Source organism: Chiloscyllium plagiosum, unplaced genomic scaffold, assembly GCF_037043375.1.
Source record: "Chiloscyllium plagiosum isolate Xiang-an unplaced genomic scaffold, Cpla_swu_hap1 HiC_scaffold_39, whole genome shotgun sequence".
NCBI lineage: Eukaryota > Metazoa > Chordata > Chondrichthyes > Orectolobiformes > Hemiscylliidae > Chiloscyllium > Chiloscyllium plagiosum.
Genome location: NW_028270177.1, coordinates 103,016,211 through 103,044,012, shown reverse-complemented (window position 1 = coordinate 103,044,012; position 27,802 = coordinate 103,016,211). Strand labels below are relative to the sequence as shown.

The 27,802-nt window shown below is 43.4% G+C and overlaps 2 non-coding genes across 2 annotated transcripts; both read right to left on the bottom strand.

The window, feature by feature from the left end:
• Positions 1-23,562: 23,562 nt before the first annotated feature.
• On the bottom strand, positions 23,563-23,635 carry trnar-ucg (transfer RNA arginine (anticodon UCG)). Its single transcript has one exon. It is a non-coding gene; the product is annotated as a tRNA-Arg (tRNA).
• Positions 23,636-27,517: 3,882 nt separating this feature from the next.
• trnaf-aaa (transfer RNA phenylalanine (anticodon AAA)) lies at positions 27,518-27,599 on the bottom strand. The gene has a single exon. It is a non-coding gene; the product is annotated as a tRNA-Phe (tRNA).
• Between the last annotated feature and the right edge of the window lie 203 nt (positions 27,600-27,802).

Genomic DNA, 27,802 nt, shown 5'->3' with positions numbered 1-27,802 from the left:
TGAAGAAAGGTTTGGCAGCTTGTTCTACGTGAACTTCCATAAATTGTAAAAGAACTGAGCTGTTTCTGTTAGCTCAGCATTAAAGTGAAGTCGGTAAGCTCAGTCCACTGCATAATTGGTTTATGATATAAAGTGATGCCAACAGTGTGGGATTAATTATCGCAATGTCTCAGCTTTCCACCAGAATCCCGATCTCCTCACTCACCTAACCCTTTATACGATGGCGACAATCAAAGCGAAATTTTACTATAGTGAGTGGGAACTGACCTGTCGATGGAATGCACCATTTTTTTCATCTATTGCCTTGGACATTTGGCTGCAATCACAGAGAAGGGAGTGAGACCATTTGCTTCTCACACATCTCCCCCCAAAATATCCAGTGACAAGACTCGAAAAATGTTCCTGTTTGAATCCTATAATCTTTAAAGCAGAACTTCAACATCTTTATCATTTTGGTTCCAGTTTTGCCGACAACATTGTCCAATGAGATAAATCTAATAATTTTGGATTGTTTTAATGGCGTGTGCGAGGTTGCAACAAAATAAGTAACATGAAACGAACTAAACATCCTTTCCAGAATTGAACAAAGCACAGGATCAGCGATAAGAGAAACGTCAACATCTTCAAACGTCACCTCTGTATCTCTATTGAGAGATGGATATTCACTCAGGGAGTATTTCTGCTGGTTGTACGTAACTGAGGTATTTTCCAAGGACAGAACACTCCACAAAATCATTTTTTAAAAATAAATGCCGTTTCAATCAACTTTCTTTTGCAATTTTTAAATATATATGCGCACACGCATACATGCAAGTATGCACACATATTTATATACATGTATATATGTTCGCATATATATATACACACACACACACACACACGCACACACACACACATATATATATATATATATATATATATATATATATATATGTGTGTGTGTGTGTGTATGTGGACAATATTAGGAATGGATTGCCGGACATTTGAAATTTCTTCCTGTAGAACATGAGTGGTAAGGGTCTTCAATAATGTCCCAGATTTCCAAATCTGCGGGAAGTGCACCCAACTCCAGCTCCTCGGCAACTGCATTCGGGAACCGTAGCTTGATGTCAGATCATTTGGAGTCTGAGTGGAATTGAGCGAAGTTATAGGGAGGCAGTAACACTTCAGGTACAAGAAATAGATAGATGGTATACAGTCGGAAGCCGAAACGCTAACAGGCAGACAGTGCAGGCATCTGCTGTGGCCGTGCCCCTCAGTAACATGTATACCATATTTGTTATTTTTGGGTGGGATGACTTCCGAGGGGAAAGCCATAGGGTATAGTTCTTTGGCACAGAGTTTGCAACATTTTTTTTAAGGATGCGGGGGAGGAGGAGGAGAGCATTTGTTATTGGGGACTCCATATTGATTGGAACAGATTGCGATTCAGTGGATATAGGGCAGACTCGTGATTGATGTGTTGTCTCCCAGCTACCAGGGTTTGTGATATCTCGCATCGTGTTTTCAGGATCCTTAACAGAGAGGGTGGGCAACCCCAAGTCATTGACCACATATGCACCAACATCGGTAATAAAAGCGATGTGGACATATGGCAGAATTTCAGGGATCGAGGGTGACATCTTAAATCTAGAACAAACAGAGTTGTTCTCTCTGATTTGTTGCCCATTCTACGTCATAGTGAGGTGAAGTGTAGGGAGAGAGCATTTGAAAAATGTTGTTGCAAGGATGGTGCAGGAGGGAGAGATTCCGATATCTGGATAGTTGGGGCTCATACTGGAGTCGATGAACCTTTACAAACAGGATGGTCTTCACCTGAACTAGAAGAGTTCCAATACCCTGAGGGGATAATTTGCCAAAGCTCTTCATGAGGGTTTGAATGAATTTAGCCGCGGAGTGGGAAGCTGAATTGTAGCTCCAGTTTGCAAGTGGTTGTGAGTGGTTTTGTCATAAATAGCGTTTCAGGTTTACAAGAGTGTACTGGCAAGGATGAAGGTGTTTTGAAGTGTGTTTGCTTCAACGCCAGAAACATCTGGGATAAGGTAGGTGCCATGGGTTGTTACCTGGGACTTCGATGTTGTGGCCATTGCAGAAACATGAACGGAGGACTGAAGAGAATGGTTGTTCCTGGTACCTCAGCTTCGATTTTTCAGTCAGAATAGGAGAGTCGTTTCAGAGGGGAAGATGTGGCACTATTCGTCAAGGACAGTATTATGGGAGCAAAAAGGATATTGGTGAGGACGCGACTGAATTTGCTGAAGTAGAATGGACTGAGAATAGAATCAGGAATGGAGAGCTCACCACAAAAATGCTCTAGATTTCTGGAGGAAAAGATTGCAAAGATGATTCTGGATAGGAACAAAAGTGACAGGGTAGTTGTTATGGGGAGCTTTAACTTTCCAAATATTGATTGTAAATGTTATCGGTTCAGCACCACAGATCGGTCAGTTTTTGTCCAATGTGTGCAGGAGGGTTTCCTGACGCAGCATGTAGACTGGCCAACAAGACGCAAAGCCACATTGGATTTGCTTATGGGTAATGAACTCAGCCAGCTGTTCTCTTTGGAGGTAAGTGAGCACTTTGTTGATAGTGACCACAATTCGGTTATGTTTGTTTAGTGATGGATAGGAATAGGTATTTATTGCAGAGCATGAGTATCGGGGGGAAAAAGGCTATTATGATGCGATTAGGCAAGAGTTAAGATGCACCGCGTGTGGAAAGTAACTTCAAGGGTTGTGCACACCTGAAATATGGAGCTTGTTCAGGGAAAAGCTACTGCATGTCCTTGGTAAGTATGTATGCGTCATGCAGGGAAGATGAGGTCGACACAAGGAGCTGGGTTTACTGAAAAAGTTGAATCTCTTGAGAAGAAGGAGAAGGAGGCGTATGTAAACATGAGATATGAAGGCTGACGTAGGACGCTTGTGAATTAAAAGCTAACCAGGAAGGGCCAAAAGAGAGAGCTACTTCGAGCGAAGAGAAGGCATGAGAAGTCTTGGTCTGGCAGGAAGAATCCTGAAGCTTTCAATTGATAGTTCAAGAATAAAAGAATGTCTGGCATATGATTATGGCCTGTCAAGAACAGAATTACGAAGTTGTCAGCGGGGTCCAAGGATATCAGAGACGCTGAATGTATTTTTTTATCATATCAAAAATGAAAAAGACAATGTTGCCGAAGTGAATATTGAGATGCAACCTATTAGAATAAAAGAAATTGACATTCATAAAGAGGAATTGTTAGCAATTCATGGAAGTCTAAAAATAGGTTTGTCCCCTGGACTTGATGGGATGTACCCAAGGATTCACTGCGAATCGTGGGAGGAGATTGCAGAACGTTTTGAATATAAGCTTTATTTCGTCAGTGTTTATGTCATTAGTGCTAGAAGACCCGAGTTTAGCAAATATTGTCCCCTTCTTCACGAAGGGGAGTAGAGACAATGCTAGTAATTATAGAACAGTGATCCTTAGCTTTCTTGCAGCTAACGTTTTGGAACAGATTATGAGAGATAGGAATTATGATCATCGAAAAAGGAAGAAGTTGATTCAGGATAGTGAGTACGATTTTATGAATATCAGGTTGTGCCTCACAAACCTCATTGAGGTCTTTGAGAAGGTGAGCAAACAGGTGGATGAGAGTAAAGTGGTTGATGTGGTGGATATGGTTTTCAGTAAGGCACTGTCGGCTGTTGCATGAAATACAGAGTCATGGGATCGAGGATGGTTTAGCGGTTTGGATCAGAAATTGGCTCGCTGAAAGAAGACAGAGTGTGGCAGTTCATGGGAAATGACAATCCTGGAGTTCAGTAACTGATAGTGTACTACAAGGTTCCTTTTTGTGTCCGCTGTTGGTTTGTCATTTTTATAAATGACCGGGATTAGGGCATGGAATGATGGATCCGTAAATTTGCAGATGACATTAAGATCGACGATGTTGTCAATAGTGCCAATATCTGCTGACGGTTACAGAGGGGCATGGATAATCTGCAGAGCTGACCTCAGAAGTGGCAAATGGATTTTAATGTGGAAAAGTGTGCGATAATTTACTTCGGAGGAACACAAGAATAAAGAGTTCTTGGCTAATTGTAATATTCTTGGAAGTGTAGATGTGCAGAGCGATCTCGTTCCCCTTGTATATAAAACTCGGAAAGTTACCACCCACGTTGACAGGTTTGTTTGCAAGGAGTACGGTGTGTTAGGTTTTCTTGGGAGAGTGGTTCAGTTTCAGATCGAAATGATCACTTTGCAGCTCCAGAAATAAACTGGTGTGGCCGCACTAGTAGAGTTGCGTGCATTTCTGGTCGCCAAATTATACGATGGATGTGAAAGCATTGGAAAGGGTGCAGAGGACATTTTCTAGGATGTTGCCTTCTATGGAGAGATGGTCTTCCGAGGAAAGGTTGAGGGACTTGAGGCGGTTTTTGATAGCGACAAGAATTTTGAGGGGTGAATTTAGAGAGACATAGAAGATGATCAGAAGTTGCCATTAGGTGGACAGTGAAGGCATTTTTCTTCAAATAATAATTTTGACACAAGGGCACATCGATGTAAATTGAGGGTGATAGATACCGAGGTAGGTTCCTTTAACAGTGAGGAGTAAGGGTGCTGAACGCCTTGCCTTCAACACTCGTAGACTCAACAACTTTCAGGTCAATGAATGGTCAATGTATAAACTTGCGGATTATGATGGTAAAATACTAGTCAGATTGGTATCACAGGTCGGTGCAACGTTAGGGCCAAAATGAACTTTATTGCGGTGTAATATTCGGTGTTTGAACTGTTCTTCAGATTGAAGTTGCAATCATCTCTGGTCACTATCAGTAAAACCAACACCTGACGAGAACCGAATGTGCAACTTCGGCACCTGACTCACTTCCAGTCTGTCGTGCAATTACATCAAACTGACGAATTGCACCACTGGAGCTGCCGTGTACTGATGACCAATGGCTACTGATCTTACCACTGGGCCCCTCAAACCAATTACTCCTTTTTTGCTGAAGATCTGAAATGAAACACAGCGCAGAGAATGTTATACTGATGATGGATCATCGATTATGGAGCATCAGGTTCAGGAAAATGACATAGTAAAATGTGGTGAAAATAGGCATAATTGAATTCGTTTACCGTGGCTTCCTGCGTTGATCACAGGCAAAGTCATGTCGCCACTGTACTGGGATTTTCCTTCTATCGGTATCAATTCGTCAGAGAATTCGATTCACTGGTACTTCACCAGCATCCTTTGGAATGTTCATACGGCACAATGACCCACACTGTTAACAACGTCAACAATCCTCTGCATTACTACATCCAAGGACACGTCGCATGTTTTTTTTTATAAATAGTGAAAAATTAATCATGTTATGCAAGGGCAAATTGAATTTTAGTTTAATTAGTAAAGTCGCAAGAATCCAGAGTAAGTTTCAAAATATCAGAAATTCACGTTCATTACCTTGACCAGAATTCTAGCGCAGCAAAAGGGAAATCTGTCCTTGAATCCCCAGCATCCATGTAATCGCTTGCTCCAGGTGTCCACTTTGAAACCTATGTGAAAGGATGTTCAGCCTGATAGAGAACTTGTGAGAATCCTCCACTGTCTGACCTAAAGCTGAAACAGGAGCTATCTATTCCAGCTTGGAGGGCAGCGAAGTGTAGGTGAGACAGAACATATTAATTGGTTTAGATTCACATTGTTCTCATTGTGATTGATTATAAACCTGGGCCAGGAAAGACCCAAGCAGAAAGGAACAGAAGTAGGCCATTCTTAACACCACTCCTGCCCCGCCACGCCATTCTGGACCATCATAGCTCACACAGCACTTTTATGTCTTTTTTCCTGCGTATCCATATCATCGTGTTGCTAAGTCTCTAACACGTATTTATCAATCTCTACCATAAATAGACATCGAAGTTATTCATCGCTGAGAGGAAAATGTTGCATTTCAAGACAGTTGGATTTTTGCATGAATGTTATTGGTTTTGCAGATGAGCAGCCGAGTCTGGTCTGAACACCTTTCAAACCATAAACTAAAACTCGACTCTGATGAGATTTGCATCCACAACTTTTGAATGGCAGTCTTAAGAAAGGCGTAGAAATTCAACGCGGTTTCCATTGCACCACAGAGTCGCGGCCTCACCCAGTTTTCAGCACAAAAGTTTGCCTTAGAATGATTTCGTTCAGGACACCCATCTCACGTCTGTCTGACCTCGTCACACTTTCCAGAATCTGGTCCTTATCCACGTGTGCTCTGGATCTTCAAGTGTTCGGCTACATATTGCTGAAATGTCCACATAACACTTAGTATTACCACATGTTCAGCTAAGAAATTCCAGATTAACAACACTCCATGGGTGAAAGTGTTCGTCCTAAATCTCCTCTCAACCGCTTTTCTCCTGCTTTTCATCCATGTCACTGGTTATTATTCCTTCCCGAAAAGCCTCATCCTTGTCATACATATCTATCCTCTTCATAATATGTGCATGTTAATCAGTTTCTCACTCAGCCTTCTCTGTGCTTAGTTACACAGCCCCAGCTTAGCTCATCTACCTTCACAATGGGAATGGTCCAGCCCTTGGCATTATTTTCATCTCCTGTGAACTTCTCCTCCTGCAGTCAGACGGTTCCTGCAGTCTTGCGATTACAACGGAAAAAGAAATGTTCTTTGAAGAAATGCCAAAATGTCTAACCAAAATCAGCAGCTCTTGTCCCTCTATGATGAGAAAGGACAGTGAACGCTTCGAGTCCAATGATTCGTGTTCGGAACTGATGGGATGTATGGGTGGGTGAAAAATGTGGAAGAGGGCCGACAGGATCCAAAATGATTGAAACTCGATGTTGGGTCCTGAAATCTGCATGGTCTTTCAGTAGAAAATGAGTTGCCGATCTTACAGCTTGCACTGTGCCTTGAAGAAGACCTACAGCAGACCAGAGACTGGTATGATGGATTGGGTACACAATGCAATGTTAAAGTGATAGGACACTGGAAGACCGGGGTAATTTTTGTTGATTCTGGACAGAACGTAAGTGATCTCAGCTTTGTCATGGACTCTGTTTTCCTCTCTCCATTGTAGAGAGATCACATTCTCAGCAGGAACGACAGTTTTCTGGATTGAATGAAGTGCAGAAAAATCACTGCAAGATGTGTCTAGAAGTTTCCACAGTGAGGAGAGACAGCGGAAATCAGCAGGAAATGTATCTTACAACATAGAACGTTACAGTGCAGTACAGGCACTTCGGCCCTCGATGTTGCACCGACCTGTGAAAATAATGTGATGTCCATTACAATGGAAAATTAACATTTCTTTTGAAACCAATAAAAGCACAGGGAAACAAAAAAAGTAAGGGCCTGGCTTTGCAGAGGGCAAATGATGCAGACAGAAAGAGAATCTATGTATATTTAAACCGAACTAATAGCAGACTTACAAGGCCAGCAAACTACCATATCAACAGCGAAGGAATTAGAAAAAAACAACTCCATATCTGGAAAGGAACTCAAATGTTTCAGGCCACTGACCTTGAAGTGGTGTTAAGAAGAAGCGAATTGTTCTTTAAAGGGAATATGTGAAAGCTATCAGGCACCCATTACATGAGACGTCTTGCCAATGTATTCCCTGGGACACGGGAAACCTGAATTTGATGGAATTCCACGCGCTACATGCTGAAAACCTTCTGGCCCAAGAGAAGGAAAAACGGAAATTAAAGATGGAACAGCAAACACATAAAGCTCAGCTTACTATGATGCAAATGGTCGCCCAGCCGTTGAAAGAAGGTGGTGCGTGAAAAGAGGGGCTGGCAGAGGTAAATTTGTTTGCAGAGCAATGGACCAGTGAGTGAGGCAGTGCACGCCCAGACAGCCTCAATCGGCCCTGGAGGCTGGGCAGCAGGGTGACTAATGGAGGAAGGCTGAGGTGGAGGTGGGCAGCCCCAAAGTTACAGGTAAACCTCTTTGCTTTATGCTTGGCAACAAATACTCGCTTATGCTCATCTCTACTACTAACCTTATGGGCACTGAAACATGTCCCACCTCTATACTGAGCACTAAGTTTGCGAAGCGTGAACTATATTTTCAGTACAACGATGATGCATATAATTCAATGTTTAAATCTATCTTATATGTGGAAGGTGCACCTCTTACTTTTTTGGAAGATACAAGGGCAACATATTCAGTTCATAAATCAAGGCAGTTCAAAGAGTCGATGCAAATAAAGATGAACGGAAGCTTCCTGAACTTAATGGGTGCATCAGGAGTCGTGACACGAGAGAGATTTACCGCACCCCTATTGTGCGAAACTAGTAATGGGGAAACATTCCAATTCTCATTTCTGTTATCGGAATCCTGTTCTGTAAATCTGATGTCTCGGGATCTTATAGTGAGACTGGGGTCGGATTTGCGCAGTACCCTGGCGGGCTTGCAGGTAATAGAAAAAGAAGATTTAACAGTGCAGGCTGGAAAATAGGAATCACGACCCCTGATGCATGTCAGAGAGCGATAGGTTCCGTGAGCGATTCACTCACCTAGAAAGCAAGTAGCCATGTTAATCCCATTAACACCGATTTTCTTGCTGGAGATATGCTGCACTGCATAGAACACATACACCGCGATGGTCCTGACAAATCATAAGAGAAGGATTGGTTCAGGAGATTGGTTAAACCAGATCAGTTATTATTGTGCGAATTTTATTGGAATGATCACAGATGTGCTGTCACTTTAAACTTTTTTAAGTATCTGTGACGGTAAGTAGACCCTGTTTTTTTGCTGTGGAAGGCTCTTTTCCTCACGGATCATTGGCGAAGGCATCCAGCGACAGGTGTCAGAATTTGGGACCATGGGTATGACAGGCACAAAAAACGAAAGATTGTAACTTCAGGGTCGGTGTGGTTATCTGCTTCAATGCAGTTATAAGGACGTATAGGAAGATACTAAACCGGCTAACTCAGGCAGACAGGGCTGTCCAGGTAATCCCCACCAGGAGTGTCGTCTGGCGTTTACCTATGGTAGATGTCTCGGACACAAGATTAAGAAGGGTCCCAACTGTTTTCAGGGCAAAAGGCAAACACGATGTGGGGCTCATACGAACCCTTACGAATAACCCCGAAGTCTGAGTATCGTCCTTGCAAAGCAAAAGAGCCGTTAAAACCCGAGGCTGTGCAAAGAATTACCCCAGTCTTTGAATCTCTCTTATCGGCTGGAATGATAATCCCCGATGAATAATCACTGGTGAGAACACCCATTTTTTTCGTTCAAAAAGGCAAACATTCCAGGTGAATCGGGGGAATGGAGGTTTGTTCATGACCTGCAGGTTATAAAGAACGCTGTTGATCCACACACTCCAAATGTTCCCAACCCCTATATTATATTGGCTCAAATTCCACCGGATGTAAATGGCTCTCTATTGTGGATTTAGCAAATGCATTGTTTTGTGTACTGTTACACACCGACAGTCAATTCTGCTTAACTTTTCCATTCAAAGGCAAATAGTATACTTTCACGTGACATTTTCAAGATTACTGTGAGTCCCCACCATAATTCAAGAGGCTCGACACAGGAGTCTGGAGACTCTTGTTTTAACTGGGGGGGGGGGGTGGGGGGGTCAGCGCTTCGGCAGTATGTAAGCGAATGCTTAATCGCAGCATCAACAGAGAAACAATGTGAGAAAGGTAGGCTTGCGATGCTCTGCCATCTAGTCTCGCAAAACTACAACTTGTGGAACAACATTTGAAGTTCTTAGGTTGGAAGCCCGAGACCAGACGTGTAGGATTCACCAATTTAGAATCTGGATACGACGTTTTATTGTGGATAGGTCAGCATTCAGAAGCAAAGAGATTGGCCAATGTCTGGTATGTTGTAGCAACTACCCACGAGGTAGTCAAAGCGGGATCACTTCCTTCTCATCTATCAGCGCAAGCAGCAGAGCTGATTGCCTTGATTGAGGCATGTAAATTGACCGAAGGCAGAACAGTGAATATTTACATCGACAGCAGATATGCATTCGGGGTTGTACATAATTTTGGATCCTTGTGGAAATACAAGGGCTTCTTGACCTCCACTGGAAAGTCAATCACATAACATGGCCAGATCTCTGACCTCCTGAAAGCAGTCCGATTGCCTAAATCAATCACTGTGTGTCCATGTGAAGCCCACAGGAAGAATTATGATTCAATTTCTCAAGGCAATGAAAATGTAGACTCAGCGGCAAGGACGGCAGCCAATCAGCCGCCAAGTGATCAGTTTGGCATGTGTATTTCAAATATTTGTAATCCAAAGCAGACTGATGGGAGTTACAGTCGCAGGCCACAACGAAGGAGAAGCGTGAATGGACAAGGGCAGGGTGCAGAATGAGGGAATGGGTGTAGTGTGGCCCCAATGGTAATCCCTGTCTGCCACGATCTTTATTCCCTTTCTATGCCAAAGTAACACACGGTAAGGACCATGTGTCAAAAGTGGGGATGTTCGACAATATTTCAGCACGCTGGTACAGAAAGGGATTTACTCATTACTCATTTAAAAAAAAGTGAATAATGTGTTTTCTGTGCCACTAATAATGTGGGGAGGGGAATACAAATGAATCAGGCAGAACACCCCCAATCCCAATGACCCTTTGAACATTTACAGATGGATTTTATTGAACTAACACCCAGCGAGGGGAAAAGGCATTGTATGGTAATAGTTGATGTTTTCCCAAGGGGTAGAAGTGCTCCCACGTCTAAACAGGATGCCAATGCAGTAGCCAAGGCTTTGCAAACTGAAATAATTCCGAGATGGTGCATCCCTGAAAGGCTAAGCAGCGACAATGGAAAGCCATTTATAAACATTGCCCTACATCAGATCAGTGATTACTTGGAAATAAAGGTGAGGCAACATTGTACCTATCACCCAGCGAGCGGTGGGGCAGTGGAAAGAGAGAACTCTACCCTTAAAAATAAATTGGCAAAATGTTGTGAGGAACTAGAGGTGACATGGACAAAGGCATTTCCAATTGTGCTAATGTATATGAAGGAGAGGAAGAGTAAATCTTAGGACGTTTGAGATTTTGTTTGGAAGGTGGCCCAATACAGCAATTGGCCAAGACCGATTGTAAGACAGATAACAGACCACTGTGAGGACGAGATGTTATGTTACGGTATAAAACTCTCCACACTTCTGTCTCAAATACAGAATCAAAAGAAGGGCAGCACTACCCCAACCAGCAGAAGGGAAGATGCACAATCTAGAACCTGAAGACTGGATAGTGGTGAAAGACTTCAGGAGCAAAAGCAGGAAGGCGAAGAGCTGACTGGGACCGTTCCAAATGCTCCCGACAACACAGACAGCTGTTAAGATCGCCGAAAGAGCCACGTTGATACGCGCCAGCCATTGCAAACGTGTAGCTGACCTTGAGGAGACATTGGACAACACCAAATAATTGTAAGTAGTGATTAGAAGACTCATAGAAATATGGGCCTGCATGGCAGGACGAGTCGTGAAGGCAGGGGTGTCTGGGATACAACCGCAGACGTAATCTTAACCAAGGACGTTAAGTTGACCTTTAAATGCCACCCATGCCCGTTTGGTTCCCAGGACGACTATAAATAAGGCAATAAATGTTTACGCAGAGATCCTTGTGTACCCAGTTACTGGCACTGAGTAGTATCCACCATGGCTGCAGGTACACCTGACACGGGATATCGGTTTCCTGTTATCAAAGAAGGAGGTGCCATGGGCAAGGGTAATAATAACCAAGATTCAGAAGAGTGATGAGGAAGCCTCGTGGTGTGGAATAGATAGACCCTTCTCCGATATCTATAGACAGATGAATATAGTGGTACAGCCTCGCACCCACCCCACCCGAGATGCAGTGCAGAAGGTCCTCCAAGAAATAGTGGCCCCTTGAATATAAAAGATGAATGTCCAATGACCCGCACTGCAGATGTGCGGAAAGGCCTTTTACAAGCTGACAGAAATGGAAGAAAAAAAGAAACTGATGTGCAGCTAAAATGATCACAAATGAAAAAAAGTAAAAGTGGATTCATTGAGAAAACTTACAGCGCCATATTTCACTTTCCGTGGAAGTCTACTGTTAAGGACTCAGTGCTCTCACTGCTGGAGCAATGGGGGATTTCCTCTGACCGTTTATGTTGTTGACAACCTTCCCAAAGCAGAGAATGTTGTGTGGAGCTGGCAATTAATCGAGTATTGTCACAAACAGGATTCAGACTAGCATAAAACAAAGAAGTGCGAATCCAGGAAATCTGAATCAACAACAGGAATTGACAGAGAACCTCTGCAGGCCTGACAGCATCTGTGGAGACAAAGAGATTTAATGTATCATATCACAGATTCAGGCTACTTATGCTTTTTATTGTTTTATTGCCGGGGTAATTGTCAATTTCACTTCGCGATACAGCATACTTACCAGAATCTCTCATTAGCTGACAGACGTCATCTGTAAAATGCAAAATTCCTTTATAGGCTGTAATGCTGTTGCTGTTGCCCTGAGTTGGTGAAAGGCTGGCCTTCATTATCTTGTTCTTCTCCTTTATGTCGATGGGCCACCATGGTGAATGGAGAATTTCTGTTTGTCTCACTTTGTCTCTCTGTACCACCTCACTCTCTTCTCCATTCTCCCACTCTCTGTCTGTCAATATCCCTCATTTTTCATTTCTACTCTTGGAAAAGTGTTAAGATCGCAGGCTGTTCCGTGGCTTTCTCCGCCCCCTCGGCCAGAATGTGTAGAACTGGGCTCACAGTCTCCAAGTAATGTCTGTGTTACTTGGGTCTGAGATCAGGTAACATTTGTTCACTCAAAACGTTATGAGCTTTTACAATTCTAAATAGTATTCATAATAGACCAGAAAAAAGCAGTTTCACTACAATTGTAGGATTTCTATGATGCCATTGCTGTTTGCCTAAAATCAATGAATGGTGACAGCAGACAATGAGAGCCATTATCTCATTGGATGCGTTATTACTACAGCATTGTCCTGCAAGTCTGCAGTGTCTCCTGCGTCTCTTTATTATTCCCAAAAAACTTGAAAAGACGGACGGAGAATAATAGTAGAAGAGATAGACAAATCCTTGTCGAACAGAGTAAAAAGAACTCTGCGTTGAATTAGCAGGATAGAACATAGATTAATGGGTCCACATCAGACGGTAGGGCTTGGTAGCACGAAATAACAACGGTCTGAGCTCAAACACAAGAAGCATGCTGAGCCGTCACTTTCGCGATGTTGGATAAACAATACGGCTTTTACAAGAAGTTTAAACAATGAACTTTCAATGTACAGAACATTTGACAGCATTTGACACCATTAAACCCTAGTTATTACCAAATGCTTTAACTGACGAAACCACAGACACTGTTCTTCAAATCAATAATGGCATTTAATGAAGTATTTGATCACAGTTAATCGGACCACCTTTCTGTAATAAAGCTGCTCGATGAGAATTTATATCAACGTCCGCTTGTGCAGGAAAGAAGTTCACAGCTGGTGACTCTCCAATGAAAATGTACAGGAAGAGGCAATCTCTTCTTGCTTTGATTTCAAACTGATGCCTTCACCTCTTTAACCTGACAGGATAAACAGAATGCGTTCATCATCCCTGGGCCGATTTACCGCGTGAATATGCACAGAGGGAAACTCATACCAAGAGACCAGGGTAATTGTGGTGAATTTACCAGGAGTGGTGTGTGAGTCGGTGTTAACAGTGGGCAGTAAGGGCTAAACCATTAGCACTGACATTCATCCTTGTACCAACAGCTCCTCACTCACTTTCTGCCTCATTCATCCCAGTCATCATTGACTTTCAGGTTATCCTACTTTCCCTTCAAAACTTTACATTTGTTCCGGATCACTTTTGGGTTTCCAGTTGGAAACTGCAGCTTTTTCAAACGAAATTCTGAAGAATGCACGTCACACTTTGGGATAGGCTTCACTGCCCAACCATAATTACTCAAGAGATTGAGATGGTAAGTTACTTTACATCGTCCTCGAAGTGCTCAACACAGTGATACAGCCATGATGTCGATAGGGAGGGAGTTCCAAGAATTAGACATAGCGACATTGAATGAACAGCGAGATAGTTTCAGCTCAGAAAGGCGAGATACTTAGAGTGGATTTGCAGTGACAATTTATTCGTGTATGTGTTGCCATGGCTGCCAGAGGATGTGATGGACGCTCGTACAATTGCAACATTTAAGAGGCATTTTAAATGGTATATGAGTAGGAAGGGTTTGGAGGGATATGGGCCATGTGCTGGAAAGACGGACCAAATTGGATTGGGATTTCCGGTCAGCATGGACAGGTTTGAACGAAGGGTCTGTTTCCCTGCAGTCCATCTCTATGACTCTATGATTCCAGTTGGATACAATCAATTTCTGGATTCCTTCTGGCAGAACCTGGTCTGTGCTCTCTCTGGAAGCAGAAAATGGTTTTCATTCAGATTAGCCACAAGAAGAGAAACAAAACTTCATAGAATAGAAACAGAGTTAATCGTGCATTTCGAAGTCCTCCTCTCATAACTCGGCGAGGTGAGAGATGAAACAGTTCTGCTATTAAATTTGGAGACTGGGAGAATGTTTGGAGACGGAGTAATAAAAGAGAAACTGAGTATAAAGTTGGGAGTCAGGACATATTCAATAAAAAGGTAGACGGAGATGGACAAGGAGAAATAAATGTCACTGGTCTTGAAGACTTAACTCGGTTTTCCATTCCAAGATTCTACCAGACTTGCTGAGATTTTGCCGCAATTTCTTTTGTTGGTACTGAAACAGAAGGGAGTAGTGTGAACCTGGACCATTCAGCTATGTCTGCTCTGTGGACGTTTGAATTCCCTGTTCGAACAAATCACTTCTGACTCACACAGAACCCTCACGATCCTGCATCACCCCCACCCGTGTTACTGACAATAAGCTGTTCATGATGTAAACCCATATCGGTACACAACAGCATCATTTACCGAGTGAATTAGGAAAATTTCAGGAAGAGTTCCATTCGGTTTCCATCAGAGCATTCACATTCAGTTAATTCTATTGCAGCACCATTTGACACGCAGCTGTCACTCTCATGTGGCCATTCGCATTCGACGTCTCTGGATATATTGGTTGGGGCACGTTTGGAATGGTACCTCGCGTTTTGGAAGGGACATCGTTTATAGTATATTCGGCTGAACTGATAACCTTGCCTCTTGCACTTGCAGAACAGTGGAGACAGTTTTCACTCAGAAACCAAGAGATGATCAAAAACGGAGGAAAAATGTGTCAACAAAACCTGCCTCAGTGAGCGAATTCGCTCTTGTAACATTAATGGAGAGCGGCAAACATATTAACAAACAACAGCGCCCTGCGTGGGTCTCGACCCCACGCCATTGAGATTAAAGGCCTCTAGCTCTACCGACTGAGCGAGCCAGGACAGGATTGGTGTTGGTTAATTTATCATTTCATACTGAGTTTAATTCAGCTGACACGGCAATTTTCAAAAATCTCGTTCATTCCTCCCCATTGCAACGAACATTATTCAAGTATTTTCAATTCTCAGATTTATTCCTTCAGACCATTGCAATCCATTTAGGCCTTGACCCGGGATTTACGATTCTCTGTTAATATTTTCATATTTCGACCATGATCCTTATGTCGCCGAAGTGATTCCCAGACAATCTGGCAGACTGCAAATCAATCGGGAAAATACCTCAGGAAACCAAATCATTTCTGATTAGAGTGTAGGGAATCCCATCTGCTGAAGAGACAGAGTCCTCACCATCAACACTTTCTTTGATCTACCTGCCTACAAAGTTTACCACTTCTAAATTCGAGACAGGAATTCTGATTATAAAATGTTTTAAAAACAGGAACAATCTTCTGAAGCCATTTCCAATTTGAATTAGAATTTTTTACCCTTTCACACGGTAACAGCCGTTCCTGAGGAAGGAGTTTCATTGAGCTGCGTCCCAGGTATGGGCAGGAAGCCGCTGATTGAAACAGCAGTGGCTCCTTTCTGGTGGCAGCAGGGGCTTGTCGAGAGTGGGGTCACATTCTGCTGCACGTGACCGTTTCACTCACTGCGGACTCAGGGTCAATCATGGATGAGTTCTCGTGGTTGTATTGTCAGTACATGGTCGGTCTCAATACTTAGAGTCATAGAGATGTACAGCTCTGTGCTCTTTTTGGGCTAGGAGAACCAACATTTCAGCCAAATGCACTGACCATTTGAGACACAGCAACTGGCAGCAAAATTGTGCGTGTGCACATCCAAACACACAGTGCTCGAGAGGATGTGGACAGCAGTAGTTCTCATTATTTCAAGAATCAGTTGCTCATGTACCCGTGTTTATCGCAGAGAGAGTGAGAGACCCGAGGAGTAACAAACACACCCATAAAACAATATCAGGACCTGTGTAGTTCTGTCATAAAAAGCTGCCTGCTGCTGTTCTATTGCAAAGTTGGGTTTCAAACCCACGACGCAATAGAGACTGGACCCTAAACCCAGCACATTAAACCTCTCTGGATTAGTGGTGCTGGAAGAGCACAGCAGTTCAGGCAGCATCCGAAGAGCAGTAAAATCGACGTTTCAGGCAAAGGCCCTTCATCAGGAATACAGGGTTTCACCCGAAACGTCGATTTACTGCTTCTCGGATGCTGCCTGAACTGCTGCGCTCTTCAGCACCACTGATCCTGAATCTGGTCTCCAGCATCTGCATTCATTGTTTTTACCTACATTAAACCACTCGGCGACGCTCCCTGACGATAACTAAGCGCCAAACCTGTCAAGACTAATGTTTCAGCCTCGCTTAACTTCAGGCAATTTCCCCTGGCGCTCTCTACGAATATCTTCGCATAATTAAAAAAAAATATTTACAATGATTTGAAAGGTTTGCACGGTGTGGATATTAGTGAGAAGCTGAATATTGTTCGACAGTTTTCCTCGGAGCTTCAGGCCTGAGGGATGTCCTTGGAAAAGTTTACAAAATCATGAGGTAGACGAGCAGAGGACATAGTCAATCTACACTTTTTCAGAAGTCACGTGAGTTTAAAGCGAGATAGCATAGGTTTAATGTGAGAGCAGTACAATTTGAAAGGGATGTGAGCGACACTTGTTTTTAATACAGATATTTTTGTGCGTGTGGAATAAGTTGCCACATTGAGTGGCAGAGTTTGGTGCGCTCACAACACTTCAAAGGCATCTAAATGGGTATGCAGACAGGAAGTGTTCGGATAGATAAGGGACAAATATTGGCAAATATGTTTAAATTAGTTACGGTCATCTGTTCAGCAGGTGCAAGTTGGATAGGAAGGTTTGCTTCCGTGCTCGGAAATTCTGTGATACTCCAGTACCTGACAACAGTTTCAATAGACCAATTGCAAAAACGCATGCTGTTTGTTACTAAGTCAGCACGTTTGAATTTTATTTTTTCTTGAGGCGTAATGTTTTGAAATGACATAGAGAGGAATGTTTTCCAGACATTTACAGACAATGACCATTCTCCTTGATACATTCCTTGATACAATCAAATAATTTTGTTGACTAAACACGACAAAGGAGAAAGAGGCTGACAACTAGAGAGCTGCATTCATAATTTCACATGGACTATAAACGCCTCCGACAGCTGTTCCTTGCAGTTATGCACAGAATATTGAATGTCTCTGATTCCAGGGCTTGGAACTCGGATGATATGACCGTCTGCAGCACTGGTTACTTCCTTGTGTGAGGTAACTCCTGATGGAACACATGTGACACTCTATTGCTCATTAAGAAATATATCCAAAATAGGAGCTCAGAGCAGCATTTCCGTTGTCTTTCTGGTGCTGTCCCTGACATGCCCTGTGGCACTACACTTATTCTGTGATTCCTGAGGGTTCGGCACATGCTTCCACGATCGTATTATGGGCAGTAATCTGCATTTCCGCTTCAATAACGGGTGTGTGAAGCGGAGGTCCACAATTCTCTATTCAATTTTTCTCTTCTTATGCGCAACTGCAATACAGTAAAGGATCAATTAATATTGTAAGATGATATTAAGAGGCGTGTGAAATACCGAAGTTTTAATGACATTTATGCAATGGTTAGAGATTACCTTGATTCAGGAAGTAAGGATGTAAAGTCTGTTTGGCTGGATTTGAGGAACAGTGAGGCATGAACTCACAAGCATATGTAGTTTACAAGCCCACTTGCAGTAACCACAAAGCGAAATAAATCGTACAAGGAAAAAATATTGTGTGTGAGTGACAAAAATGGCAATAGTCATGCGTGATCTTAACTTCCCATCTAAAACTCTCGGTTCCATTGGAAAAACGTTTGCAGAACAACAATCAAATAATCCCACATGTCCCATAAAAAATCACGAGGGATATCTTGGAAATTGATTACTCTACTGGTGACTTAATTTTCCTATTTTCTTGGAAACCATCTCTTTAATTGTGAGCATCAGAAAAGGCTTTCTTTTGCCAGCAAGAAATAAATATGTGAAAACCTTTGTTCGTTTCATATATAAGAACACTGAGACTCCTCTGCACTGCACATCTTTTGTGTTTCTATCGATTTTAATAGTAGCGTGTCTTTTGATTCTTCCCAATCAGTCTCCCATGGGGAACATTGTTGAACGCCTTACTGAAGTCCATATAGACCACATTTACTGCTCTGCCCTCATCAATCTTCTTTGTTACTTCTTCAAAAAACTCAATCCCGACATGAAACTGCATCTGCCAAGAATACTCCAATTGTTGGAGCGAATCCTGAGGAACAGAATGTACATGTATTTGGAAAGGCATGGACTGATTCGGGACAGTTAACATGGTTTTGTGCGTGGGAAATCATGTCTCACAAATTTGATTGAGTTTTTTTGAAGAAGTAACAAAGAAGATTGATGAGTGCAGAGCAGTAAATGTGGTCTATATGGACTTCAGTAAGGCGTTCAACAATGTTCCTCATGGGAGACTGATTGGCAAGGTTAGATCTCATGTAACAGCAGTGGACCTAACACCGACCCTTGTGGTACGCCGCCAGTACATGGACACCAAGAAGAACATGTTCCATTAACTACAACACTGTTTTCTATTGGCAAGCCAATTCCTGATCAAAGCTGCAATCTCTCCCACAATTCCATTCCACCGCATTTTGTATAATAGCCTATTGTGGGGAACCTTATCGAACAACGTTCTGAAACCCATATACACCACATCAATCGGTTTACTGTAATCTCCCTGTTTGGTCACTTTGTCAAAAAAAGTCAATAAGACTCGTTAGGCAAGGCCGACCCATCACAAAACCGTGCTGACTGTCCCTGATCAGATTATTCTTTTCCAGATGGTCATAAAGCCTATCTATAATAACCTTTTCCAACACGTTACTAACAAGTGCAGTGATACTCACTGGTCTGTAATTGCCAGGGTTGTCTCTACGACACTTTTTGAACACGGGAACAACGTATGCTATGCTCCATTCCACAGGCACTATTCCTGTAGATAACGATGATTTGACGATCGATGCCAAAGGCTCATCAATCTCTTCCCTTGCTTCCCAGAGGATACTAGGACAGATCCCATCCAGCCCAGGGGACTTGTCTGTTATCACACTCTGCAGTATTTCTATCACCTAATCCTTGTGAACCTCAATCTCTAGTACTCTGGACGCAAGTATCTCAGTATCATCCTCGCCAACATTTTCATTTTCTATCGCGAACACTGTCGAAAAATATTTATTTAGCGCTTCCCCAATCTCCTCTGACTCCACACACAACTTCCCATTATTATCCTTGATTGTCCCAAATTTAACTCTCGTCATTCTTTTAATCCTGACATACCTATGGAAAACCTTAGGGTTAACCCTGATCCTATCTGCCAACAACTTCACATGTCTCCTCCTGGCTCTTCTCAGCTCTCTTTATAGGTCTTTCCTGATATCGTTGGAACCCTCGAGCGCTCTAACTGGTATTTCACATTTTGTCCTAACATAATAAGACTTCTTGTTCTTCTTGACCAGGGATTCCACTTCCTTAGTAAACCACGGCTCACACGTTCTATATCTTCCTCCCTGCCTGACAGGTACATACTTATCTAGGACACAAAGGAGCTTTTCCTTGAATAAGCTCCACATTTTAATGTGCTCACCCCCTGCAGTTTCCTACCCCATTCTACGCTTCCTAAATCTTACCTAATCTTCCTAAATCGTGGGACTTGTGCCTCACAACACACTTCACATTCAACAACCAGATATACGAACAAATCAACGGAACACCCTTGGGCTCACCGATGTCGGAACTCATAGCAGAAGCAGTAATACAAAGGTTAGAGCAGTCTTACCGCAAATTCAACCCAAACACTGGTTCAGATACGTGGATGACACCTTTGTAATCATTAAAAACACGGAAATTGAGAAAACACACAGGATCATCAACTCCACACTCACAGGAATCCGATTCACGAGAGAGGAAGAAAAGGGCAACCAACTCCCATTCCTAGACATGATGGTACAGAGAACACCTAACGGAGAATTCACCACAAAGGTACACAGGAAAGCCACACACACAGACGAAGTCCTAAACTATGAAAGTAACCACCCCAACACACACAAACGAAGCTGCATCAAGACACTATTCAAAAGGGGCACAACACATTGCAGCACACCAGAACTGCAAAAAGAGGAAGAGGAACACCTATACAAGGTATTCGCCGAAAACGGATATCCTCGCAATTTTATCAACAGATGCCTAAGGGATAGACCACGGAAAGAGGACATGCCACAACCCAAAGGACTAGCCACACTACCACACATCAAGAACATCTCCGAACTGACAGCCAGACTACTGCGACCACTAGGACTCTTAACAGCACACAAACCAACAGCCACACTCAGACAACAGCTTACCAGAACTAAGGACCCGATACCCAACATGAGCAAAACTAATGTAGTATACAAAATCCCATGCAAGGACTGCACAAAACACTATATAGGACAAACAGGAAGACAGCTAATGATCCGCATCCAGGAACATCAACTAGCCACGAAACGAAGCGACCAACTATGCGCAGTCGCCACACACACAGACGACAAGCAACATGAATTCGAGTGGGACAACACTACTATTATAGGGCAAGCCAAACAAAGAACAGCCAGGGAATTCCCAGAAGCATGGCACCCATCCACAAACTCCATCAACAAACACATCCACTTGGACCCAATATACCAGCCACTGCAGCGGAGAGCTGAAACTGACAACAGCAAGCGGCAAGGACAGGCCACTATAAATGCCACACGAAACACCACATAAGCGCTTCACAGGAGGATCCCAAGCACGGAGGATGCCACCTCGACAGGGGACGAAACGTTTCCAACAAAAACGTCCAGCTCGGCGAACAGAAACACATCATTGTCTTGAGTGTTCCAGAGTTTTTCATTGTCCCAGAGTCCAGATGAAGTTTGCATTCCTCACGTACGTGAGCGAGAATGATTTCAATGTCTCAGATCAGTTCCTGTCCCGAGAACATCAGAGTCAATGTCCCGTCCTCTACTCGGTCGGAAAGTTCACACTTCTTCATTCTCCTCTGATTCCATTTCCCAAAGAGTTTCTCAAGATTTCCAAAGCTGGAGCCTAAATTATATGGTTTGCTTCCTAAACATTTTTTCAACTGCCAACTGACAATATTTTCACAGTATCTCTTCACAATCCTCTGGCTTGCACCATGTCCAGGGATGAGAAGTCCCGCTTGGTGGAGAGATTCCCGAGGCTGATAAGTTTCACTTTGGAACAAAAATGGTTAAGTGGCGATTTCCTGCGGTTGTTTCTAATGATGGAGAGGGAGCGGTGGGGAATGAGCACTTTGACGAGCAGGAGGAAGTGTTGCCAGTGACCCGAGTCACAGAACAGTGGACAGGGATTAAAGGAATCTAATGAAAAGTAGCACTTCTGCTCAGGACGTGTCGAGCAGTGTATCTGGAAAGAGAAACAGAGATAATGTTTTAACTATGGAACATTTCTGATGAAGAACTCGAGTTTCCCAAGTCTAATCAAATTACCGGCCTGGTTCACAAAATAGTTTTTCTGAACTTTGAGCGAAAATTGTACCAGCAGGAAAGCATTCACAACGTAGTCAGCAGGATTCGGACCTATGTGGGGAAACCCCAATGGATTTCTAATCCATCGCCTTAACCACTCGGCCATGACTACCGACAGCTCAGGTGGGTTGAGCATTGACCAAATCAGCCGTGATCTCATTGAAAGCTACCGTTGACTTGAGCGAAATGCTTCCATCTCCTTTCATACCTTTGCTGTCATTTGTAAGGTGCGAGAAACCAATGTAAAAGAAGAAAAGCACAAAGGTAGGAAAAGATATTTGCAGGCAAACTGAGTCAAAATTATTTATTGAAAGGAAAATCACACTTGGCAATTTGCCATATCTCTTTGCGAACATGACCAGCAGAAGTAAGCAAAGGAGCTATTGATCTGAGTATTCTCGGACCTGAAGCAAACAAAGTTTAGTGAAATATTCATTTCTTTTTCTGGCGAACGAAATGATCTTTCCTGATGGTTACAATGAAAGAGATGGTTCCCAATAAAAGACAGAGATTAATTCGCATGTAGATATATTTCAATGTGACACGATTCATTTTCAGTCCCTAATTACCCCAGAGATGGAGGAGGTAAGTTACTTTTCTTCACTCTTCAACTCCTCAGCACGGAGGTACAAACATGAAACCGCTAGAGATGGAGTTCTTGAATTGGGAACCAGAGACACTGAAGAAACTAGGCAAAAGTGAGGACTGCAGATGCTGGAAACCTGACTTTAGATCAGAGTGATGCTGGAAAAGCACAGCAGGTCAGGCTGCATCCGAGGAGCAGGAGAGTCGACGTTTCTGTTGCCAGTCATGCTCCGCTGCACAAACAATTTTCGTTTTTGGCTCAGATTTCCAGCACCTGCAGCTATTTGTTTTATGTTAACCTTCATAATGTTTTGGACAAAACCAATGACCTGCCAGCACGGAAAATCGGCAGAAGTACTGGTACACCGATATGTTTGCTGAACAATACAACCATTCCATGAGCGGGAATACGATCCGGGACACGGTGCTGAGAATACCGAATCCTCACAAGTAAATAACAAAACAAGGCGATAGATACTATCGTACTTGGTGTAAATAAAACACCCTGTCTGAACATTTTCGTTGCAGATTTTTTTCAAATTGTCTTCGAAGATTTACAAAGTGGGAAAAGGCCATTCCGCCCGTGTGCATTGCGGCTAATCAGAGAGCCATCTATTCTAGTCGCAGTTTCGAACTTTGGCCCAAAGTCTCGTGTGTTCTAATGTTTCCAGGTCAAATGTCAATGAGGTTATCCTATGTTCTTACATGGCACAATAATGGGACAGAAGTATAACGAATTGTAACTCTTTTGAGAAACTCATGCTCATTTTCACCCACAGAGGGAGACACACCAGAAGATACCGCCAAACTGACGGAGGTGTCCGTTGTGGAGAGCTGGAATTTGAAATGGACAATAGGACAAATGCAAGCTTTACATGCGGAAGCACAGAGGCGATGTCCCGAGAGAACTTTACAGGGGAGCGTCAACGTATACCACGGTTAAAGCAAAACAGTCCCCTCGAGCCAGGTAGGACTCGAACCTACAATCTTCTGATCCGAAGTCAGACGCGTTATCCATTACGCCACTGGCCCAAGAGACAAGCCTGCACTTGGCAGAATGTCGATATGTAATGCCATGGACTTTCACGGAATCAGAATTAAAAAGGTGAACAAGCACCGAAGATAATCACCAACATTGCTTCACTTCGAAGTTTCCAATTTTTGAAGCAGTGCCTTTCACTGGCAAAGGAGAAACATTTGTCCTCAGCTGCCTGCTTCAGGGTCGCCTCCTTCTCTGCTGGAAGTTTCCATCGTTTTATTCACAGTCACGACGCGATGTCATGAGCCACTCCAGTGAAAAAGTGTCATGGTGTCGTCCAAACAAGACCCTGCAGATACTCAGCGAGAGACCTCGCGTCATTTCGAGCTCAGGATGTGGAATTAGACGAGATGCGTGACACCTTTTATTGGCGCCGCCACTTCACTGCAAATTAGCGGCTCAAAACGAGCCGTTGTTGCATCAACTTGATTTGTACCTTCCTGTCGTGCTTTTGCTAAACAACATCAGATAGATCCCATCCGGCCCAGCTGACTTATCTATTTTCACACTCTGCAGTATGTTGTGGTTCTGTTCGCCGAGCTGGAAGTTTTTGTTGCAAACGTTTCGTCCCCTGGCTAGGGGGCATCATCAGTGCTTGGGAGCCTCCTGCGAAGCGCTTCTTTGATGTTTCGTCCAGTGTTTATAATGGTCTGTCCCTGCCGCTTCCGTTTGTCAGTTTCAGCTGTCCGCTGTAGTGGTTGGTATATTGGGTCCAGGTCGATGTGTTTGTTGATGGAGTTTGTGGATGAATGCCATGCCTCTAGGAATTCCCTGGCTGTTCTATATCTGGCTTGCCCTATGATAGTAGTGTTGTCCCAGTCGAATTCATGTTGCTTGTTGTCTGCGTGTGTGGCTACTAAGGATAGCTGGTCGTGTCGTTTCGTGGCTAGTTGATGTTCATGCATGCGGATTGTTAGCTGTCTTCCTGTTTGTCCTATATAGTGTTTTGTGCAGTCCTTGCATGGTATTTTGTACACTACATTAGTTTTGCTCATGTTGGGTATCGGGTCTTAAACTACTGAACTTGTGCCTCACAACACACTTCACATTCAACAACCAGAATTACGAACAAATCAACGGAACACCCATGGGATCACCAATCTCGGGACTCATAGCAGAGGCAGTTATGCAAAGGTGAGAACAAACAGTCCTACCACAAATTCAACCCAAACTCTGTGTCAGATATGTCGATGACACGTTCGTAATCTTTAAAAACACGGAAATAGAAAAAAACACACCGGATCATCAACGCCACACTCACAGGAATCCGATTCACGAGAGAAGAAGAAAAGGATAGCCAACTCCCATTCCGAGACGTGATGGTACAGAGAACACCGAACGGAGAATTCACTACAAGGGTATACTGAAAAGCCACACACACAGACGAAGTCCTAAACTATGAAAGTAACCACCCCAACACACACAAACGAAGCTGCATCAGGACACTATTCAAAAGGGCCACAACACACTGCAGTACACCAGAACTGAAAAAAGAAGAAGAGGAACACCTATACAAGGTTTTCGCCAAAAACGGAGACCCGCTCAACTTCATCAACAGATGCCTAAGAGAATGACCACGGAACGAGGACATAGCACAACCAAAAGGACTAGCCACACTACCATACATCAGGAACATCTCAGAACTGACAGCCAGACGACTGCGACCCCTAGGACTCATAACGGCACACAAACCAACAACCACGCACAGACAACAACTCACCAGAACGAAGGACCCGATACCCAACATGAGCAAAACTAATGTAGTGTACAAAATACCATGCAAGGACTGCACAAAACACTATATAGGACAAACAGGAAGACAGCTAACAATCCGCATACATGAACATCGACGAGCCACGAAACGACACAACCAGCTATCCTTAGTAGCCACACACGCAGGCAACCAGCAACATGAATTTGACTGGGACAACACTACTATCATAGGGCAAGCCAGACAGAGAACTGCCAGGGAATTCCTAGAGGCATGGCATTCATCCACAAACTCCATCAACAAACACATCGACCTGGACCCAATATACCAACCACTACAGCGGACAGCTGAAACTGACAACCGGAAGCGGCAGGGACAGACCACTATAAACACCGGAGGAAACATCAAAGAAGCGCTTCGCAGGAGGCTCCCTAGCACTGATGATGTCGCCTAGCCAGGGGACGAAACGTTTGCAACAATAATTTCCAGCTCGGCGAACAGAACCACAACAACGAGCACCCGAGCTACAAATCTTCGCACAAACTTTGAACTCTGCAGTATTTCGAATATCTCTTCCTTGTGAACCTCAATCTCTTCTAGTCTAGACGCAAGTATCTCTATACCTTCCTCGCCAACATTTTCATTTTCAATAGCGAATACTGTCGAAAAATATTTATTTAGTGCTTCCCCGATCTCCTCTGACTCCACACACAACTTCCCACTATTATCCTTGATTGTCCCAAATTTAACTCTCGTCATTCTTTCATTCCAAACATACCTATGGAAAGCCTTAGGGTTAACCCTGAACCTATCTGCCAACAACTTCACATGTCTCCTCCTGGCTCTTCTCAGCTCTCTTTATAGGTCTTTCCTGATATCGTTGGAACCCTCGAGCGCTCTAACTGAGTTTTCACATTTTATCCTAACATAAGACTTCTTGGTCTTCTTGACCAGGGATTCCACTTTCTTAGTAAACCACGGCTCACGCGTTCTATATCTTCCTCCCTGCCTGACAGGTACATACTTATCTAGGACACACAGGAGCTTTTCCTTGAATAAGCTCCACATTTTAATGTGCTCACCCCCTGCAGTTTCCTACCACATTCTACGCTTCCTAAATCTTACCTCGATACATCGTAATTTCCCTTCCACCAGCTGAACCTCTTGCTCCGTGGAGTACACCTATCCCTTTCAATCACGAAAGTAAACCTGAGAGAATTGTGATCGCTGTCTCCAAAGTGCTCACCTACTTCCGAATCTAAAACCTAGCCAGGCTCGTTACCCAGTACTAAATCGAAAGTGGCTTCGTCCCTTGAAGGCATGTCTACATACTGTGTCAGGAAGCCGTCCTGCACACACTGGACAAAAACTGACCCATCTATAGTACTCGTACTGTCGTGATCCCAGTCAATATTTGTATTTTTTCTTGAGTGTTCCAGAGTTTTTCATTGTCCCAAAGTCCAGATGAAGTTTACATTCCTCACGAACGTGAGCGAGAATTCTTTCAATGTCTCAGATCAGTTCCTGTCCCAATAACATCAGAGTCAATGTCCCGTCCTCGACTCGGTCGGTAAGTTCACACTTCTTCATCCTCCTCTGATTCCATTTCCCAAAGAGTTTCTCAAGATTTCCAAAGCTGGAGCCTAAATTATATGGTTTGCTTCTTAAACATTTTTCCAACTGCCAACTGAAAATATTTTCACAGTATCTCTTCACAATCCTCTGGCTTGCACCATGTCCAGGGATGAGAAGTCCCGTTTGGTGGAGAGATTCCCGAGGCTGGTGAGTTTCACTTTGGAACAAAGTTGGTTAAGTGGCAATTTCCTGCGGTTGTTTGTAATGACCGGAGAGGGAGCGGTGGGGAATGAGCACTTTGACGAGCAGGAGGAAGTGTTGCCACTGACCCGAGTCAGAGAACAGAGGACATGGATTAAAGGAATCTAATGAAAAGCAGCACTTCTGCTTAGGACGTTCAATAAAAACTGCAGAAACCCGATGTGTCGAGCAGTGTATCTGGAAAGAGAAACAGAGATAATGATTTAAATATGGAACGATTCTGATGAAGAACTCAAGTTTCCCAAGTCTAATCAAATTACTGGCCTGGTTTGCAAAATAGGTTTTCGGAACTTTGAGCGAAAATTATTCCAGCAGGAAAGTATTCTTACATAGTCAGCAGGATTCGAACCTACGTGGGAAAACCCCAATGGATTTTTAATCCATCGCCTTAACCACTCGGCCATGACTACAGACGGCACAGGAGGGTTGAGAATTGACTAAATCAGCCGTGATCTCATTGAAAGCTCTTGCTGACTTGATGAGCTAAATGCTTCCATCTCCTTTCATACCTTTGCTGTCATTTGTAAGGTGCGAGACACCAATGTAAAAGAAGAAAAGCACAAAGGTAGGAAAAGATATTTGCAGCCAAACTGAGTCAAAATTATTTATTGAA